At 42.4% G+C, this 13380-nt stretch overlaps 1 pseudogene; it reads left to right on the top strand.

Annotated features, from left to right (window-relative positions):
- Positions 1-13380, top strand: part of LOC115435385 (myocyte-specific enhancer factor 2D-like) — a 64875-nt pseudogene that overhangs the window by 34261 nt on the left and 17234 nt on the right.

The following is a 13380-nucleotide window of genomic DNA, read 5'->3' as shown; positions in this document are numbered from 1 at the left end:
AAATCAAGTACAGTTAGTGAATACCTGTCCATTTTTGAAAGATCCTGCTGAAACGGTCGTCATGTTAATCCATTAAGACCTAAGTATCATTTCAAAAGGCTTTAAAAACTCAGTGGTTACTGTAAAACGCCACTATCCTTGTATCTTTATCTGCTCCTCCAGTCATCAGGTACCAGAGTCATGAATGGGATTTATGAAGTCACAACACACCTCAGCCTGGTGTAAGGTAACCCTAACCCTAACCCATAAGGGCAACAAGATGATGAAAAGTCATTTAAACCTTGTAAAAGCTTCCACATACACTGGGTTTTTCATTGTTTCTAATACCACTGATTCCAAGAACAATTAATGGTATTCCAATATTTCACTTACACTTTGACTTACAGTCAAATTTGAAAGTACATTTAAGTACATTTAATTAATTGGTGAACATCAGGTACATATTTATAAAATGTAAAAGGTTTTTTGTTTTTTTAAAAAAAGGTCATTCCAACTCCTAGAGACGACTGGATGAGCAGAACCAAACCACTAACCCGACTATAAAATGAGGATCAGCAGCAGTGACAGTATCTTTAATAACACAGTTGCACCGCAGTGGTGCACAGCTGTCACTGAACGCTCTAATGGTGTTTGTGTTGGCTGTTTCTTCTGCTGCTGTAGGTGCCCTATTAGGAGATCTAGGAAGTTCAAATGGATCCAGCCCCAGTCCAGTCCGTAAGTCACATACACCAATCTACACAAAGTCACACTTTAAATGTACTCATATGTGTGTGTGTGTGTGTGTGTGTGTGTGTGTGTGTGTGTGTGTGAGTGTGTGTGTGTGTGAGTGTGTGTGTGGTGTGTGTGCGCGCTGATGGTCACAGCTCAACAGCTCTTCAACAAATAAGATGTTTTAAAATACAACGAAATGAAAAGGTGAAAAATGTGTCTATCTTCAGTGTCTTCAATATTTAGTTCTGATCTAGTCTACAGACTCCAGGGTTAGTGTCTGAACAGCTGGTTTGGGATCTGGAACGCCTCTGCAGGTGTTGAGGGGGTCGAAGCGAGCGTAACCTCCCTCAGCTCATCTGCCAGGGTGGTGTTAGTGTCTGGGACCCTGCTGCTCCTCTGCTGGAACTGGTGATGTGTTGTAGGCCCTTCCATGCTCCAGGATCTGAGCTGTTGGCGTATCCATCCACCTTCAGTCTGTGCTGCCTACGTAGGTCAGATCTGGCCTTTTTGTAGCCGTCTGCGTCACCAGAGGCAGATACAGAGGAATGGAACGTACACACACTTCATCCATGGTTCTGGTTGTCATATGTTTTGCAGCCCGTGGTGGGGACAACACTGTCAACACTGTCAGTACACATGCTGTTGTAGATACTGACCCTGATGCATGTTCCTCTCATCACAGGTGTCAAACATGGGCCCGCCAAAGGGTCCAATCCGGCCCCTGGGATGAATTTGTGGAATGTCAGAATTACACTGAAGATATAAGTCAAGCATGTTCATATAAAGTGGGTCAGACCAGTAAAATACTATCATAATACCTATAAATAATGAAAAAAAGCTATTTTTTCTTTTTGTTTTACTGTCAAAAATAATTACACAAAAATGTTTACATTTAGACTGGCTTTTCACAAAAATATGAACAACCTGAAATGTCTTAAGCGAAGTATGTGGTATTTTAACAATATTCTGCTTATTACCAAATGTTTTGTATTTGTAGATCTACTGTGATCTGTAAGTTGTGATGCACATGTAAAATGATAAACTAAGATGTAATATTGTTAAATTACACTTATTTTTCTTAAGAATTTTCAGGTTCATATTTGTTCATGTTACGTTCAAATACGGTTCGTAGATGTAACATTTTCATTACGGAATTTTACTTTTTCACTCAGAAACATAGAGAAAACTTTGGAGTTGATATTATTTCTAAGTTCTTATCCTATTATTTACATTATTTTACTGGTCCAGCCCTTTATTTCATATTAGGTTGAATGTGGCCCCTGAACTAAAATGAGTTTGACACCCCTGCTCTACATCACAGTGTCAAACATGCGGCCCGGGGCCAAATCCGGCCCGCCAAAGGGTCCAAGCTGGCCCATAGGATGATTTGTGAAATGCAAAAATTACATTAAAGATATTAACAATCAAGGATCTAACATGATTTAAATTCAGATTCCACACCAGACCAATTAGATATCAAGTGGGTCAGACCAGTAAAATACTATCATATTAAGCCTATCAATAATGAAAACAGCAAAATGTCTCTTTGTTTTAGCATAAAAAAAGTAAAATTACATGAAAATGTTTATATTAACAAACTATTATTTTACAAAAAAATGTGAATAACCCAAATTGTCTTAAGATAAGTAAATGCAATTTTACCAATATTCTGTCTGTTATTAAAAGTTTTGTTTATTTGTAATTGTAGTGTAAGATGAATGCACATTTCTAAAAGAAAAAAATGGTAATCTGAGGCAGAATATTGTTAAAATTGCAGTTGTTTTCTTAAGATTTTCCAGTCGTTCACGTTATAGAGGGTATGCCCTACATCACCCCCCCCCCCCAGGCCACGCACCTCTCAGTCAGACTAAGTGGCAAAAACCAACCTGCTCAACATGATGGAGTATAGTAACACAGCCAGAGCGGGAAATGTGAAATATGAAGTTAAATGAAGGACAATTGGACTGGACATGGATCTGTACGAGTTACCAAAGAACAAGTGGTCCATGAACACTGACATGTGGACACAAATGGAGGATCCTGACCTGATCCAGGGGGGGGGTCAGCGCTATTTGGACCTGAAACAATATACATGGTTTCATCAGGACTGACAACCAGGTCCAAACTAGGACCAGAACCAGCTGATCCAAAGGTAATTTCCAGTAGAGCGTGGACTGACCCCAGTGAATATATGCATGATCTACTGGGACTGAGGATTTACTGAGTCTAGTTCAGATCCAGTCCTTTATCCAACACAGATACTACTGCTGTGGACCAGCAGGGCACCACTGGATTCTGGGAAATTAGGAGATTTATACCACCTGTTTTTTAAATTACACATTATTCTGCTAATATTATGGCTTTATTGTTGGAATATGACGACTTTAATCTCATAAACGAACATTTTAGTTAAATTATGATTTTTTTTATAATTACGACTTTATTCTCATAACATTGTGATTCTTTTGTATTCGACTTTATTCTCATAAAATTACAGGTTTTATATCGATATTTTTGACTTTATACTCATAGTGACCAGTGTTTTTCTTTTCTTCTGTGGTCCTAATACTCCGTCGTAGTTTTATTCTCCAGTTCCCCGTATTTGTAAAACTAGGTTGGTCTCAGTTTCAGTTAGTTTACTAATCATGTAGGAGCACAAGGTTCAGAATCACAAAATGAAGACAAAACCATGAAAGATCTGATCATGAAACCAAGAGCTGCACTGAGAAGGAACGTTAGCCAAAACAATAGGTCATTTAAGTCTGATTTTTACCCAAAAATATAGCATAAATGAATGTTAGCTGACACCAAACAGGATCCACAGATCTAGGTTGGGTTTCCTGGATTTGTGGATCCATCTCCTTCTCTTTTCTTTGTCTTTCGGTGTCTGTAAAACAATAGCTCCCACTGCTTTAAGAACCTGTTCATACAATGAGTCTCACAACAGCTCTTCCCCATTTTTCATTAAATATTGTTCTTCAGTTTAGACAGTATGGAAGCCAACGCTGTCACTCATCTCCCTCTTTCTGCCACTCAGTGGACGGAACCGCGGTGACTTCTGCTAGCGGTGACGTCACGTGCAGACCCTCTATTCAGATTTTTGTAGATGTACTAATTTAATTTAATTTAATTTTAGTTTTTTCACTGTTATTATTTTACTGGTCCGGCCCTCTTGAAACCATATTGGGCTAAATATGGAACTGAACTAAAATGAGTTTGACACCCCTGCTCTACATCCAGAACAGTCCTCTGGCAAAGCTCCGCCTTAAACTCCTCCCAGTTTGTAACATTAAAGTCCTGGAGCACACCTGTCTCTTCATTCCAAACTTTAGTAATTTTACTTTACTTTTACTTGTTTGAGGAGCTGCCTGTATGTTGGATACAGGAACACACAGAGTGGTGGGACTGTCCAGGTGGGTGGGGCGGGGCACAGTCTTGTACACACCCCTTACGTTGCTGTAGTCCTGGTCCACAAAGCTCATGTATGGATGGACCTTTGGAACCCCAGCCCTCAGGTGGCAGGCGTCTGGGGGTGTGGTCTGGTGTTTAAAGGTCAGTGGTGCAGGCGTCTGTGGGTGTGGTCTGGGGTTTAAAGGTCATGTGGCAGGCGTCTGTGGGGTGGTCTGGGGTTTAAAGGTCATGTGGTGCAGGCGTCTGGGGGTGTGGTCTGGGGTTTAAAGGTCATGTTGCAGGCGTCTGTGGGTGTGGTCTGGGGTTTAAAGGTCAGTGGTGCAGGCGTCTGTGGTGTGGTCTGGGGTTTTAAAGGTCATGTGGTGCAGGCGTCTGGGGTGTGGTCTGGGGTTTAAAGGTCATGTGGTGCAGGCGTCTGGGGGTGTGGTCTGGGGTTTAAAGGTCATGTGGTGCAGGCGTCTGGGGGTGTGGTCTGGGGTTTAAAGGTCATGTGGTGCAGGCGTCTGGGGGTGGTCTGGGGTTTAAAGGTCATGTGGTGCAGGCGTCTGGGGGTGTGGTCTGGGGTTTAAGGTCATGTGGTGCAGGCGTCTGGGGGTGTGGTCTGGGGTTTAAAGGTCATGTGGTGCAGGCGTCCTGGTGCTGTGGTCTGATCGACCGGCGGCAGGATGGAAACGGCCAAACAAACACAACCTGAAGTCCTTCAGTAAATTAAAGGGTCTGCACCATCAGCACTTCCATGTCCACACAACAGAGTTCCTCCACCACCTGAACGTCCACACGTCAGCTGTTGGTCACGTAACACACACACATATACACACACATACACACACACCCCACCAGCTTTTTAGTGCAGGTAGATGGGCAGTTCTTCTCTTTCTTCTTCGTCTTCTCCTTCTTCTCTTTCTTCTTTTTCTCTTCCTCCTTCTTCTTCTCCTCCCTCTTCCCTTTTCTTGCCTCCTCTTCTCCTGCTCCTCCTTCTTCTTCTTCTCTCCTCCTCCTCCTCTTCCTTCTGCCTCTTCCTTTCTTGCCTCGTCCTCTGATGCTCCTCCTCCTTTTTCTTCTTCTTCTCTCTTCCTCCTTCTCCTCCTCCTTCTCCTTCCCCTTCCCTTTTCTTGCCTCCTCTTCTCTTCCTCCTTCTTTTTCTTCTTCTTCTCTTCCTCCTCCTCTTCCTCCTTCCCCTCCTCCTCCTTCTTCTTTCTTATTCCTCTTCTCCTCCTCCTCCTTCTTTTTCTTCTTCTCTTCCTCCTTCTTTTTCTTCTTCTTCTCTTCCCTCCTCCTCCTTCTCTTTCCTCTTCCTTCCTTTCCTCCTCCTCTCCTCTTCTCCTCCTCCCTCCATCCTCCTCTCTTGGATCTGTCATTCTCAGCTGTTGTCCACTGACTCAGGCTCCTGTGAATGTTCCCGTTGCGTCACCATCATTCCTCCCATTCCCACCAGACGACTGTAACAGGAGAATCCTGGCCTCACTGAAGGGTCACATCTGAACGCAGACAGCTGGAACAAACACACACTCAACTACCGCTGATAACAACACACACTCAACTGAAGTCCACTCTAAAGCTTTTATATGAATGACATGAATCCAAACTATATCCAACCATGAATGAAGTCCACCTGTTGAAGATGAAACAAACATCTGCAGAGGGCAATGACTCCCAAAATATGGTCCTATCAACTTGCCGAGATATTTAATAGGCCTGTAACAGTACACAAAATTTTCGGTTTGGTACATTTTTGGTTTTGAAAGCCACAGTTCATTTTTTTTTTTCGGTTCGGTACGGGAAGAAGGAAAACCCCTCAAAATGTCTTTAATGCATTTATTATGAATTTTTGAACATTTTTCAATAGAATAGAAAACAGGATTAATATAATTCTACGCTATAAATCAAATAGAAAATGAAATAAGTAAAATATTACTAAATGATTTTAAACATTAGTGTTGCACTTTTCACTGAAAGGTAGTTTTGAACAAAACACAAAAATCTAATCCCCATTCTGTCAGTTCACATTCTGCAGAAAAATAACACCAAAAAAATTCCACATGAAGTGCAGCATTAAGAAGGGACAAACTGGTATTCTTTTAAACAACTTAAGAAAACACTGACAACAAAATGAACCAAATTATTTATTTTAGGACAGTGAACAAACTGTAGGACACTGTGTGTGTGTGTGTGGTGGTGTGTGGTGTGTGTTTACGTGCGTGTGCACTGGGTGCATTCGTCAAAAACACACACGGGGGGGGGGGGGGGTAATTTTTTACCTCCGCCAAGGAGGTTATGTTTTTGCCAGCATTGGTTTGTCTGTCTGTCGGTCCTTGTACAAGATAACTCAAAAACTTATGGGCAGATTTGGATGAAAATTTCAGGAAATGTTGATGGTGGCACAAGGAACAAATGATTAAATTTTGGTGGTGATCGGGGGTGGGGGGCACTAATCTGCCTTGGCGGAGGTCTGCGCTGTCTGAGTGCTTTTCTAGTTGTTTTTTTTTGTTTTTGTTTATGTGGGGGTACGGTCCATAACTAACATTAGCATGAAATGAAAGGTAAACTTTACATACTTTCAACGTCCAACTCCTGGATTCTATTCCTCTATTATACAGGCCTAATATTTAATGTAGAGACAGAACTATTCGTCAACTGCAGGAACCAAGCTGGCCAGTTAAATATGTCTCAATCTCTCAGAACCACACAGATACATGCACACGCTCTGAGACCTTCCAGTATTATGATGTACAGGGTGTCCCATAAGTCTCCATACATAGGAGACATAATACATTCCATACATATATGGTTCTAACATGTATTTCTTTATATTTCTTCTTTATAGTTCTTCATCAGTGGATGACACGCATTGAAATGTGTTCCCGACAAAATGGCAGTCATATAGAGCATATTATTAAATAAAAATGGTTTATGTCAAGAAACGTTTATTTTTCCTGTGTATGGAGATTTATGGGACACCCGTAGATAAGCAGGTTTTTCCTCCATCAGTGGGTTCTGGTTCTGACCTGGTATCATGGGAACATCAGGCTCAAATGATGAAAGATAGTTCAAGGAACAGGAAACATGGTCCAGACCTGAACCCATCTGAGAATCTGTGGGACGTATTGGAAAGGATTTGATCCAACTGTTCTGTCATTTATACAAAATCTAGACAAAAAATGAATGCAACTGTGGACGGGAAAACATTTAATGTGATCAAAGCTGAAGGTGGTCCAATGAAACAGGTCATGTTTTGTTTGTAATGCAGTATATGTTTCCTGTGTTAGTTTAAAATGAATGTGAAATGAAGGTCCGAATAATCGTAGAGGACTGATAAGTGAAGTAAGAGAAGAACTGAAATGTTCACAGTCCAAGTGTGGATGCATTTGACCAAGAAGAACACACAGATAAACCTTCAAAGGCTGCTTTGAAAGGTCCGAAGTACTTCTGTAGTTTGAGTAAGAGTTGAATGAAGTTCAGTGTAAGGGAGTAAAAGCATGATGTCAGCGAGTATCTGTATCTGTTTCAGTATCTGTATCTGTTACATATGTGTGCATGTGTTTGTCTGGTCCTGTAACCTTTACCCACAAACAGGAACACAACTGTCAACAGACAGTGTTCTACACATGCTCAGTGCAGGTCCCACAAAATACACAGAGAGTGGTAGGGTTTGGATCCAGATTAAGGTCTGACAGGGTTTGGATCTAGTTCCTGATCCAGATGAAGGTCTGCTGGATGTCAGTAAGAAACAGAGGACTTGGATGTGGAATGTGGCCCATTTGGAAAAACAATCAAGAGAAAGGAGGAAACCGAACGAGTCTCATTGAGTCTTAAAGCTTTATTTTTTTCCATTTGTCTGATATTCTCTCTGCTAACAAGATTGGAGTACTGCTAACATGTTAATTTGTATTAAAAACACTATGAAATGGAAGAAAATTCTACCAGAAACTGCCTGTCAGGATCGTGTTGGTTGAAGAAAAGCACAGAGTGTTGACATGGTTTTAATGTGGAGGAGTTCCAGACATCAGGCAGGTGCCATCACCACATCACAGGTAGATACTCCAGAGAAAAAGAGGAGAAAAGCAGGTGAAAAACAGGAGAAACACAGGAGAAAAACAGCAGAAACACAGGAGAAACAGGAGAAAAACAGAGACAGGTGAAAAACAGGTGAAATACAGGATCAAAACAGGAGAAAAACAGGTAAAAAAAAAAAACTGGAGAAAGGGGAAAAACAGGAGAGAGACAGGTGAAAAACAGGAGAAAGACAGGATCAAAACAGGTGAAAAACAGGAGAAAAACAGGTGAAAAACAGGAGAAAAACATCCCAACACATAAAACACAAACTCGTATGTTAAAACATCATTGGGAAAATCTGCCTTTTTTGGCTGACGGTGAACACACAAACAGGCAGAACTCTCCCTTCACCTAAACCTCCCTCTCTTTTTCTCTTTTTCCTCTCTCTCTTTTTCACTTTTTCTCTAGCTAATGGCTACATCAGTGCCAGGGCCTCCCCAGGCCTCCTGTCTGTCTCCAACGGCAACAGCATGGGGAAAGTAGTCCCAGCTAAGTCTCCGCCTCCTCCCAGCCCTCAGATGGTCAACAGCCGTAAACCAGACCTGAGGGTCATCACCTCACAGAGCAAGAGCCTCCTGCAGCTGGTAAGAAGAGCACCCACCCACCCATCATCCACCCACCCACCCACAGAATACATGTGCACCCACCCACCTATCATCCACCCACCCACAGAATACATGTGCACCCACCCACCATCATCCACCCACCCACAGAATACATGTGCACCCACCCACCCATCATCCACCCACCCACCCACAGAATACATGTGCACCCACCCACCCATCATCCACCCACCCACAGAATACATGTGCACCCACCCACCCATCATCAACCCACCCACCCACAGAATACATGTACACTCACCTACCCATCATCCACCCACCCACAGAATACATGTACACCCACCCATCCACCCACAGAACACATGTAAGCCCGCCCACCCATCATCCACCCACCCAGTTTCAGTCAAACTGATTTTATCGACTTGTAATTTAAATGCATAAACATTTATTTATTTATTTATTTAAAACATGCAAAGAAACAAAATAAAACAAAACATAGCAAATTAAGATAAAAACAAAATAACATTTAAATGAACAGAATCTATCTTCAAGCACATACATGTCTGAATTTTGCATGGTCGAAAAGGAGTAGGAAGAAGTACACTACCGGTCAAAAGTTTTAGAACACCCCAATTTTTCCAGTTTTCTATTGAAATTCCAGCAGTTCCAGTCCAATGAACAGCTTGAAATGGTACAAAGGTAAGCGGTGAACTGCCAGAGGTAAAAAAACAAAACAAAAGGTAAGGTTAAACAAAACTGAAAAATAACGTACATTTCAGAATTATACAAAAAGGTGAACAAGAAATGGGTTAACAACTGAAAGCAGTTCTGCAGCCGTGGAGGTTGATCAAGCCTGGAAAGTTGGTGCTACCAGTTCCTCCAGGTGTCCCAACGTTTGTGAATTCCTTCAACCCCCTGTGTCTGCAGAAAAGGAGTGTTGGAACACACTTTGGTACCATACTGTTGGAGCATTATTTGAACAGTACTGGACTGCAGAAAGTAGTGTGTTACTATAAAAATGGAAAAGAGGAAAAGGCAATTAACGATAGAAGAGAGACAGAGCATCAGAAGAGTGAAAACTGTAGGTCTGTCCTACAGAGAAATGTCCAAGAAAGTCCAGGTGTCAGGAAGTCCAGTTTCCTTCAGCATCCAAAGGCACTCAGAAACTGGACTGGAAATGCAGACAGGAGGAGGTTTGGAAGAACCAAAGACACAACAGAACCAGAAGACAAGTTTATGACAGTCAACAGCTGGAGTGAGAGGAGACTGACAGGACAACAGCTGAAAGCACAGAGAAGATAGTGGTCGTAGTAAGACAGTGTGAGTTTCTGCTGTGAACAGAAGACTGAACAGTTGCAGGTTTGATCAGTCCATAACACCTTCTTCCAGTCTTCAGTAGTCCACTGGCGGTGTTTCATGGCCCAGCCAAGCCTCTTTTCTTATTCTGAAGTCTCAGCAACGGCTTTAGCGGCAACTCGACCCATCAAACCTGCAACTGGAAGTCTTGTTTCCCAATGTAAACTGAGTCAGTAAGTAAGTAAGTAAAGCTTTATTTATATAGCACTTTTTAATACAACATGTTGCAAAGTGCTTCACATAAAGGAGAGATAGATAAGAACAAATAAATGAAATCAAATCAAATTTTATTTATCTAGTGCCAAAAGTTATCTCATGGCACTTACATATAGAGTTGGTCAAAACCAGACTCTAAGCCAATTTACAGAAACCCAACAGAATCCTCCAGGAGTAAACACTAGTGACTGGTGACTGTGGAAGGTAAAACTACCTTTAACAGCAGAAACCTCGAGCAGACCCAGACTCCTCAATGTGGCCGTCTGCCTTAACCAGTTGGGGTTAAAGAGAGAGAGTAAAGGAGGAGAAAAGAGAGAGCAATAGAGATAGAGAGAGGCTGGGGGAGAGTGGGGAGGTAGGGGGAGACGCATGTAGAAGGTACTGACTGGTTTACAGATGAGACCCATGTTTATTTGTGTGTGTGTGTGTGTGTGTGTTATCATTTCAAACCTCAATAGTGTGTGTCTGTCCAGATTCAAACTCAAGCCTAGAGCTTCCAAACTGCAGCAGAGTGTGCAGAACCATCAGTAGTAGAGTCAGAAAGTAGAAATGTGACACAAGGTCTAAGAATAAAACCAAACTGCATTAGTGTGGACATAGAATATGGCGCAGCATCACTGTCAGTGTCCCTTTGAACACACGTTAGGTGGAAATACTCAGTCTGTGAAGTTCTTTTCAATGTTCCGTTCCTTCTGGACTGGTTAGTAACAGTCCTGTTTCCACCTTTTTCACACATACAGACGGAGGAAGAGCTGGAGTTGGTGAGTGACGCCAACAGACTTCTAGAATGATGGATTTGGTGTCAGAACTGAGTGTTTGACCAAGCATGAATGTGACACTGTCAGTCCAACCCGTCCGTCAGTCCAACCCGACCCTTCAGTAACATCAGTGCTGAGGTCGTTGGAGGAGTCTCTATGAACTCCAACACAGACCGTCTCCAGGTTGGATGGGACTCCTCCAACATTTGGACATTGTAGCTTTAGGGCCCTGTCACACCTTGACGATTTAGGCAGCGTACGCCGACGTATGACAGATTTGGCAAATACACTGGCGTATGTCAAATAAGTTGTGGGTACGTTTTGTATAAGTTAAGAGCATGCTGAAGTACGCTGGTATAGGTCATTGTAAGGCGAGGTTGTCAAGAAATTTTGTGCGTGCACAAAATTTTTCGTCGTATGTGAGCGTGTCTCATATATAGGCCGTAAGTTGTAGGTAAGTTTAGTGATTGTGACACACATTCACACACGTTACTTTGAAATACACGAGAATAATATCTAGCGAATCCAAAACGTATTTCTAACCTGAGTAACGTGCTTTGAACCTGTGTGTAACTTTTACTGAACTTATCTCCAACGTATATTGACGTATGTAGACGTATTCAACATGTTCTGGACGACCTCTTTTCACCTCTTCCAGACACACTCCAAAGCTTTTCAGCACCACCCGTCTGGACAGCGACAGCAGGAGATAATATCTGTAATACCTAATATCACCCGAATGTTCATTACATTTAAAAAACTAACCAACTAAAATAAAATACATTAATCAATTTAAATTAATTAATTTTACAAAGCCACGGGGAGCCTCAGCAGAGGGCAGCCATGGCCTTTGGATGGAGAGTCAGCTTGTGACCAGTGGGTCGCCGGTTCAATTCCCTGGACTGACGGAGAGTTGTTGACCGATGTGCCCTTGAGCAAGGCACTTAACCCCTGGGCACCTGATATGGATAGCCCACTGCTCCTGGTATGCAGTGTGTGATGCATGTATGCATGATCTAGTGATGTGTTAACGGTAGAGAACAAACTTCAGTGTGGCGCATGTCTACGTGTGTGAACCTACTGACAAAACAAAGATTCTTCTTCTTCAGAGGGATGAAAGAGCATTTCCTTAAGGGGCCACAAGAGACTTTGACAGATGTTAAGGGTAGGACCAGTCCACCTGCAGCTCAGCTCCACATATATCTGTATAAAAACAGTAAATGAATCAATACAATGAAAATGTGGAGCACAGAATACAACTATTTAAGGAATATTCACAAAACATTTTTGAAAATGTGCCAAAGCAGCTCCACATTAACCTTCCATATGGATTTGCATTGACTGTGAATTTGCAAATGACCTCATGCCGGCCAGTCAGGGCCAGGTATCGGACCACATGTGGCCCACGGGCCGTACACTGCCCAGGTCTAATCTAGTGTATAGTGTACTAGTAATATATAATAATTAATAATAATAGGAGTCACTGTTGTTCTCTTGGTATGATCCACTCTGGTGGAAGTGGAAAACACATGTTAATCATTCTGATTCATTATCATCTTTGCTGTTGAAGGTGGATGAAGTCATGTGCATGAACTCCTACATTCGACCCTTAAAAGGGAAAAAGCCTCAGTTCATGTGGAACCAGACCAGGTTTACTCAAGACGCTGAGCTGGATCCACAAATTCAAGAAAAAAAGCATGATCTTAAATCTGAGGAGCACCCAAAACCTCTCACGTGTAATCTGTCTGTACCATGATGTCATTTGAAAAATGACCCCAAACTTTCTCGTATTCATCTATGACGAACTGTTTGTTCATGGGCTGGAGGCCAATAATCACTGATTATTTACCCGCCGACATTCATCATTTTGCATCATGTGCTTTCGTCCCAGAACGCCCAGCGGCTCGGTGGCTCCCAGGTGGCACCGTCACTCACCACACCAGTGGTCTCCGTGGCAACGCCCAGTCTTTTAGCGCCCTTCTCCGGAATGCAGACGGCCTACAACACTGGTAAGACCTTGAAGGCAGCACAGACGCTGTGGGTAGAAGGAGGATTGAATGAGCACAAACAGACTGAGGCTCCGCCCACAGCAGGTCTGAATGCACTATTCAGATTTTTGGGTAAATCTGATGTTTTTGTGTGTTGGTTCATATTCCACATTAAATGTGACTTCTATCAGTTTTGAGTCTGAACTGAATGTGACCCTGAAGTGACCCACATCCACTAAAGAGGTCCTGATGGAATACGAGACCACGCAGACACACACTGTGTTTATGGAAGGAACACTCCGGGGACGCAGAAATGTTACATTT

Source organism: Sphaeramia orbicularis, chromosome 16 (genome assembly GCF_902148855.1).
Source record: "Sphaeramia orbicularis chromosome 16, fSphaOr1.1, whole genome shotgun sequence".
NCBI classification, from domain to species: domain Eukaryota; kingdom Metazoa; phylum Chordata; class Actinopteri; order Kurtiformes; family Apogonidae; genus Sphaeramia; species Sphaeramia orbicularis.
This window is presented reverse-complemented; position numbering and strand designations above follow the sequence as displayed.